Source organism: Mesocricetus auratus, unplaced genomic scaffold (assembly GCF_017639785.1).
Source record: "Mesocricetus auratus isolate SY011 unplaced genomic scaffold, BCM_Maur_2.0 Super-Scaffold_100066, whole genome shotgun sequence".
NCBI classification, from domain to species: domain Eukaryota; kingdom Metazoa; phylum Chordata; class Mammalia; order Rodentia; family Cricetidae; genus Mesocricetus; species Mesocricetus auratus.
The window spans coordinates 1,467,824-1,476,852 of NW_024429235.1; the positions used below are offsets into that span (position 1 = coordinate 1,467,824).

The following is a 9,029-nucleotide window of genomic DNA, read 5'->3' on the forward strand; positions in this document are numbered from 1 at the left end:
ATTTTCCTGAGGAATCTCCATACTGATTTCCAAAGTGGCTGTACAAGTTTGCACTTCCACCATCAATGGACAAGTGTTCCTCTTTCTCCACACCCTCTCCAGCATAAGCTGTCATTGGTGTTTTTGATTTTAGACATTCTGACAGGAGTAAGATGATATCTAAGGGTTGTTTTGATTTGCATTTCCCTAATGGCTAAGGATGTTGAGCACTTTCTCAGGTGTCTCTCAGCCATTTTAGTCTCCTCTGTTGAGAAATTTCTATTTAGTTCTGTCCCCCACTTTTTAATTGGGTCTTTTGGTGTTTTGGAGAATAGCTTCTTGAGTTCGTTGCAAATTTTGGAGATCAGCCCTCTGTCAGATGTGGGGTTAGTGAATATTTTTTCCCAATCTGTGGGTAGCCTTTTTGTCTTGCTGACAGTATCGTTTGCCTTACAGAAGCTACTCAGTTTCAGGAGGTCCCATTTATTAATTGTCAATCTCAGTGTTTGTGCTACTGGTGTTATGGTAAGGAAGAAGTCTCCTGTACCAATTCATTCAAGGATACCTTCCACTTTCTCTTGTAACACGTTCAGTGTGGCTGGATTTATGTTGAGGTCTTTGATCCCTTTGGACTTACGTTTTGTGCATGGCGATAGATAAGTATCTATCTGCAGTCTTCTACATGCTAATATCTAGTTATTCCAGCACCATTTGTTGAAGATGCTATCATTTTTCCATTGTATAATTTTAGCTTCTTTGTCGAAAATCAGCTGTTCATAGGTTTGTGGATTTTCTCAGAGTGTTCAATTCAATTCCACTGGTCTACCTGTCTATTTTTGTACCAATACCAAACTGTTTTCAGGACTATAGCTCTATAATAGACCTTGAAGTCAGGAATGGTGATGCCTCTAGTTGTTGCTTTGTTGAGCAGAGTATTCTTGGCTATCCTGGGTCTTTTGTTTCGCCATAAAAAGTTGAGAATTCTTCTTTCAAGGTCTGTGATGAACTGTGCTGTGATTTTGGTGGGGATTTCATTCAGTCTGTAGATTGCTTTTGGCAGGATTGCCATTTTTACTACATTGATCCTACCTATCCAAGAGCATGTGAGATCTTTCAATTTTCTGGTGTCTTCTTTATTTTCTTTCTTTAAAGACTCAAAGTTCTTGCGATACTGGTCTTTCACTTGTTTGGTATTGTTACTGCAAGGTATTTTATCTTGTGTGTTGCAATTGTAAAGGTTGGTGTTCTCTTTCTCAGCACTCTTATCTTCTGTATATAGTAGGGCTACTGATTTTCTTGAGTTCATCTTGTATTGTGTCACTTTGCTGAAGGTGTTAATCAGCTGTAAGAGTCCACTGGTAGAGTTCTTTGGGTCATTTATGTAAACTATCATATCATCTGCAAATAGTGACAGTTTGACCTCTTCTTTTCCAATTTGCATCACCTTACTATCCTTTTGTTGTCTTATTTCTCTAGTTAGAACTTCGTGTACAATATTTAAGAGATATGGGGAGAGTGGACAGCCTTTTCTTGTTCGTGATTTTAGCAGAATCACCTTGAGTTTCTGTCCATTTAATTTTATGTTGGCTGTTGGTTTACAGTATATAGCTTTTAGCATGTTTAGGTATGTTCCTGTTATCCCAGATCTCTCTATGTCCTTCACCATGAAGGGGTGTTGGAGTTTGTCAAAGGCTTTTTCAGCATCTAGTGAGATGATCATGTGATTTTTGTGTCTCAGTTTGTTTGTATCGTGGACTACATTGATGGATTTTTGTATGTTGAAACATCCCTGCATCCCTGGAATGAAGCCTACTTAATCATGGTGGATGAGTTTTCTGATTTTTTTTTGGATCCGACTGGCCAGTATTTTATTGAGTATTTTTGCATCAAAGTTCATAAGGGAAATTGGTCTGAAGTTCTCTTTTTTAGTTGGGTCTTTGTTTGGCTTGGGTATCAATGTTATTGAAGCCTAGTAAAAAGAGTTTGGCAAGACCGTTCTGCTTCCATTGCATGGAATACTTTGAGGAGAATTGGTATAAGCTGTTCTTTGAATTTTTGGTAGAATTATGCACTGAAGCTGTCTGGCCCTGAGCTTTTATTGGTTGGGAGACTTTTGATGACTGCTTCTATTTTCTTAGGTGTTATAAGTCTATTTAGATTGCTTATCTGTTCTTCATTTAATTTTGACAGGCTATAATATCTATCCAGGAAGTTGTCCATTTCCTTTAAATTTTCAAAATATGAAGTACAGGTTTTCAAAGTATGATCTGATGTTTCTCTGGATTTCCTCAGTATCTTTTGTTATGTCCCCCTTTTCATTTCTGATTTTGTTAATTTGCATGTTCACATTCTGCTGTTTGGTGAGTTTCGGTAAAGTTTTGTCTATCTTGTTGATTTTCTCAAAGAACCAACTCTTTGTTACATTGATTCTTTGTATTGTTTTCCTAGTTTCTGCTTTATTGATTTCAGCCCTCAATTTGATAATTTCCCAGCGTCTACTCCTCCTGGGTGAGTTTGCTTCTTTGTGTTCTAGAGCTTTCAGATGTGCTGTTAGTTCTCTAGTGTAACTAGAATTGAAAGATAGGAGTAAGACTGAAGATGCCCAGCTGATTTCCTGGAATGTGTGACTGATGGATTCCCAAGAAATGTTTTTGGAGTTGGAAGCTGAGACAAAGGTTGTGGTCTTGAGGGAAGCTATAAGAGATCTGTCTGCCTGTTCCACTGGAGGTAGGAGCAAAGAGTCTCTATGCTGTTTAATTTCTCATGTTTCTATGTAAAGATAATTATTGGCATTCAGTGTCATGGTATTTGCAAGAAGATCATATTATATGAAAGAGGCCAGAATCATGGTAAAAATTACAACTTTGTTTTTAAAAAAGAAAAATACAGAGCAATCTGCAGATTAAATGCAATTCCCATCAAAATGTCAGCACATTTCTTCACAGATGTTGACATTACAATACACAACATTTTATGGAAAAACAAATATCCCAGTATAGTCAAAACAACCCTGTACAGTAAGTGAACTTCCAGAGGCATCACCAACCCTGACTTTAAGTTCCATTATAGATCTATAGTTCTGAAAACAGCTTGGAATTGGCACAATAAATGTACAGGTAGATCAATGGAATTGAATATAGAAACTTGATAAGGACCCACAAATCTATGAACACATAGTTTTTCACTAAAATTATATGATGGAAAGCAAGAAAGGCTCTTCAAATAATGTTGCTGGCATAACTGGATGCTGTAGAAAACTGCAGCTAGATCCCTGTCTATTATCATGCACAATACTTAAGTTCAAATGGATCAAAGACCTCAATGTAAATCCAGCCACACTGAACCTCTTAGAAGAGAAAGTGGGAAGTACCATTGAATGAATTGGCACATGGGACCACTTCTTGAACATAATGTAGGCAGCACAGATACTGAGATTGACAATTAATAAATAGAACCTCCTTAAACTGAGATGCTTCCGTAAGGCAAAAGTCACAGTCAACAAGACTAAAGGGCAGCCCACAGAATGGGAAAATACCTTTACCAATCCCACATCTTACAGATGGGAGATTTCTAAAATTTACAAGGAACTCAAGAAGCTGGTCAGCACAACACCATTTAATTAAAAAGTGGGGTACAGAACTAAACAAAAAATTCTCAATAGAAGAACCATAAATGGCTGAAATACACTTAAGAACTTGGTCAACATCATTAGCCATCAGGGAAATGTAAATCAAAACAATTCTGAGATACCATCTTACACCTGTCATTATGGCTAAAATCACAAACACCAACGACAGTCTATGCTGGAGAGGATATGGAGAAAGGGGAGCACTCCTCCATTGCTGGTGGGAGTGAAAACTTGTATAGCCACTTTGGAAAATGAATATGGCAGTTTCTCAAGAAAATGGGAACCATTCTACCTAAAGATCCCACAATTCCATGCTTAGGCATATACCCAAAGGATGTATACTCATACAATAAGAACATCAAATTGTAGTTAGATTGGTAGAAGGGGTTCCTGCAAAAAGGCTACCACAGAACGAGGTGTAAAGTCTCAAGAAAGCATAATAAAGGACAGGAAAAGCAGTGAGAACTGCCTACCTGAGTCCCTGACCAGTGCAGCCACTAAAGAATCCCTGATAGGTGTTTGTAGGAATTGGTGTCTCACAAAAAGGAATGCAGTTGGAGTAGAATGGAAGGCTGAGGGACTCATCAGGAAAGACCTAGCTGATATTGAAGCAAGTAGCAGAGTCCTCAGGAGATAGGGTGAGAGGAGGTGCTTCTGAAAGCACAATGCTACAGGACTGAGAACTGGAAAAATGGTATGGCAGACAGGAAACAGTGAAATATTGCCCACCTGAGTCCCAGCCCTGTGTGGTCACTGGTAGTAGAAAGTGTTAGTGGGGATCAAAGCTGACACAATGGAATGGAGATGGACTGAAAGAGAAGGCTGAGAGCACTTGCAAGAAAGCTAAGCCTTGTCTATATCAAGACTCAGGATATATATCTCATAGAAATAATTATTTTGTTCTTTTGTTCATAGTGACTGGGAACCTAGTCACTCGCCTGTTCTTCCAACTGATATAGGCGTTTGTGCCTATAGGGGCTGCTGATGTTGCTGGGCATGGTGGGTCATGGGGAGGGTTAGGGTTAAGGTACATATAATTGGGGAGGAGTGTGCATTAATTAGTGAAGTCCTCCAAGCTGCATATCCATATTCTGTTACACCAAATAGTTTGAAGACAAGGGAAATGTTGTAATATAATTTTAGATTATGTTTCTTTTGGCTAAAATGGAGCAAAAGGTTGCTTTGCCATATTAAAAGTTTACTACAATAATTTTTACATAACTCCAGGACTAAATATGGCATGATTATTTTGCTTTTAATCTGTCAAATAGCTAAATATTGACAATTTGAAAACTACAAAAAAAGGGTGAAGCAGTGAGACTCTTACATCATTGAACCTCTTCTAATGTTTCTCTCCCTTCACATGGCTTATATCATTGAACCACTTCTAATGGTTAACTGTTAGTACCCAACAAATTCAAAGAGTTAATGAACCAAGGCATTCATTCAGTCTTCTGTGCCTTAGCTAGGATGCATAATTGCAAAAGACAGCAGGTACTGGTCAAAACTTCAGGACAGAAAGTGCTTGATGCCATTACAGTTCTCAAGTGTTTGTTGAGAGTTTAAGTGCAGATGCTGATGAAAACCATTTCAAGAAGAGTCAATTTCATGTTAAAGGGTTCAAAGATGTCACCAAAAGCAGAAAAAAGCTTTAATAACATCTTCTTTGACTTATTAGGCATTTACAGAGTCTATATCATTAATGTTGTCATTTTAATAGAACATTTCCATACAGTGGTTATTGCTTGTCTCTCTTTCTCTCCCTTTACATGACTTCCTTCTCCTCTTGACATTTTTCATAATGTGCAAAGTCATAAAAGTTTGAAGTGATATGCTTGAAAGTAGCAATTATTTTAACCACTTGCTTTGCTTTTTCTAGGGGTACTTTTAGAGTGTCCCTTGAGTCGGTTATTGGTTTATTGTCAGTTTTCTAAGTGAACATGTCATAACTGGTTATTGGGAACATCTTTGACAAAGATTCATTTAACTTCATATTTGCCCTTCCACTTATCATGAGACCAGACACTAACATACACATTATAGTCTCCAACAGACTTTAGCCACTCCACAAAAGTGACCACTATCATTCACACTGAAGAGTAAATGCAGTGGCCTTTCCCATTCAGAGAATGGTAAGCTGCATCCAAATACTTGTTTCCATGCTCAGTACTACACCAGATAGAGTACTTGATAGAACGATGTGCATCATCCTCAGAATAGCTCTTTATAATAAAAATATGTCCATTCTTCAGGTTACAATCACAGTCATTGGGATTATAGTTGTTTAGAGCCTTCAGTTTTTCCAGCACTGGATGCACCTCTACACAAGAATGTGAAGCACTAACAGGTACAACACCTAAACCAAAGTTTTCACCGCCTGCTCCATTGTTCTGGTTACAGCCAGTTCCTCTATTGTGAGGAGCTCCCCAGCGATTCTGCAGCTGTGGCTGTTGAGAATAGGCTTGGTGAGGCTTGGCCTGTGTCTGAGGTCCTTGCTGCTGCTGTGGTTGTGGTGGTTGAGGCTGCTGTTGAGGCAGTTGGCTTTGCACCAATGGTAGTGGTTGAATTAATGGCTGAACATGCTGAATTATAGTTTGAGGAGGCAGAACTGGTTGGGTTGGTGGAGCCTTTACCACAGACCCCTTTTCATCCCAAGTTTCAATATTCATGTTGTGTTTTATAGGAGGTGGTAGCAAAGCAGAACACCCCCCAATTCCCATGTTGCCTTTGGGTTTAAATTTCAGTTGAGGTTTGGCGGGCCTTCTGGCAATAGCAGCCCAAGTTGTTTAGGTGCTGCACTGCTAACAGAGGGCACATTATTGGTTGCAATGCTAGTCATACCACTTTTGCTTAAGACTACACCTTCAGTTTTGGTCACTGCAGCTCTCAGGTCACCACCAATTTTCAGTCCAGTCATGCCTTGCTCAGTACTACTAATGCTAGGCACGTTGCTCAAAGTATCATTTCCAATTCCTTCCTGTCCATCAGTAATATCTCTCCTGAGAGGTCGAGGTGGATATCCATAACTGCTACTATAAGCAGAATTTTGTGTTGTTCCTGAGATCTACTTGTCCCCCATGTAGAGAAATCAACATTACCAGGGAAAAAGCTAAATCCAAGTTGACTAAGAAATGGAGGGATGTTTCCTAATGTCCCTGGTTGACTAAAAATGTTATCTGGAATTTGATGACGTTCTCCTTTACTCATTTTTCCATAGGTTGTTAGATACGGCATAGGCTGGATTCCAACTGTGGACCATGATGCTTCCCCAAGAGAATATGGAAATCCAATAGGTGCGACATAGTAACTAGGCATGTATGGAACTGACACTGGGGGATAGCTGTTACTTATGCACACACTCCTCTCCAGTCAATGCAACCAGCAACCTCGGAACCCCACCCATACATGATGATACCTCTGACTTATGTGGCTACTTAATTAATTATGGCTCAAAATCATCATCATTTACAGCATCTTTTTGATGAATCAAACCATGTTGTACTGAAACTTCATTTCCTTGCCCTTTGGGTCTCTACTCCATGCTAGTGGCTGACAACTTTTCTGCAAGTAGAGAATAAGAGCAAGCTCCGCTCTAGCTGCTGCTCCAGCCCCTTCTCACAGGGACTTCAGAAAGAGAGTTGGGAATTGCAGAATGGACCTAAGCTTGCTGGCTGCATGCTGCTCATCCTGGTTGGCCCTCATGTCCTCAGTCCCACATGGCAGACCTAGTTCCTCAATTTTTCATTTCATGTCTTACCTCAGTTAGGTTTCCTTTATCGATACTATTGTATTTTCATGTCTTGAACTATTTTATTCATGATTTCACTGTTTTTATATTTCAATAATAAATTAATTTATATCCTCTGTAAGGATACAATTTATGTAATTGCAATTTGGAATACTTACACTGTGCTTCAGCCATATTGCTTTACTCAAGTCCTGTTGTACTGCTTTGCTATATGTGTTAGAGAGTACACATTGTTTTGGCTGTTAGTGATTATATATTTGCACTGGTGTATAGGTCTTGGCTTGGAATGATTGCCATTTTAGATGCTGATCTTGCCTTTGTTGGTTCAGTGTTTGCAGAGGCACAGATCTTGGTTCTAGGGACTAGGTTCACAGGATTGCCACAAATTCCAGCTATAAGGATCCCCACAGGCTGCTCCTTGTGACCCGATCAGAAGCAAGAGAGAGCCACCTTCCCTGACCCCAGACCTAAACTCGCTCCCAGTCTGGTCTTCACTAAGTCATTGTGTTCCATTTTCCCAAGCAGTTTTCCTGTTATTGGAAAGCCATGTTGTTTCATAGTACCTTGTTTTTGTTAATGAATATTATCTTAAACCAATATTAACTTAAATTGGGTTTATGTTATTAAAAATTCATTTTAGTACACAATTAAAAATTGGTAGTAGTTATGATAAATTGCTACTTTATTAAAATCTTTTATTAAAACTTACATAGTAAATGGAATCAGTAAACATAAATATGCCCTTTTTGAACAATGCACCTTCCAGAAAACATAAAATATTGGATTATTAAAAAATGATTTTGAATTTGTAAAGTTCATGTTTATATATACAACTCCATCAATCCCCCATCAAATGAGTCGCATAGAATCACTCTTATATTCTTCCATCTGTTCTACATTTTACAGTGGTCTGTTGATGTGGTTTCATGGACTCTGTGAACACAACATCCTATAAACCTGTGAGGACTTCAGAACTGAGTAGGCCAAGAGCATTTTGAGTCCCAACCATCTCATGCTTCATTAGTAGATTTTATTGATGTCAGTCCTTATCCATGAACTTTAATTTTCTCAATTCTGGGTGTTATAAGTGCAAATCTTCTACAGGTATTGTGATAAATTTAATTGAGTTTGCTTAAAATGAGATAATAAAGTAAATCCAGCAGTTCCTACCTCCCTCCAACCCTAATTCACAAGTATCCATCCTTGCTCTCTTTCACATTCATTGCTTTTTTCTTTAATTGCTGGTATTTCCTCTGCTCTCAGAATTCCCTCTTTACCTGTAGTTCTTTGTCTAAGGATGAGGCCTACTGAGCTTTCCCCTGCAACATTAGCATGGCCTGAGTTCACTACTTTTATTCCATTTCTTAATCTATCTCCTTGAACAGCATTAATCTCTATTCACCTTCCTGGTGCTCTTTTTCTCTTCAAAATGTAATTTTTGCAATTTACTATACTTATCTTGCTATTTTTCATTACATGTCTTCATTAGATTTACCACTAATATGTGCAAAACAGAGTATTTTGAAATTTCTTCTTCCCATGAAATTAATCTAAGATTCTTCACTTTAGGCTCAAGCAGACTTTTGAACAAATGGCCAAAGGAAGCAACTTCACCAAAGTATCACAAGAACTATCTCTAGGCAGCATACTAAAATTCTTCTCTCAAATCTCTTG

The 9,029-nt window shown here is 38.5% G+C and overlaps 1 pseudogene; it reads right to left on the bottom strand.

Moving 5' to 3' along the window:
• Positions 1–5,345: 5,345 nt before the first annotated feature.
• LOC101840517 lies at positions 5,346–8,556 on the bottom strand (annotated as a pseudogene).
• Positions 8,557–9,029: the final 473 nt, after the last annotated feature.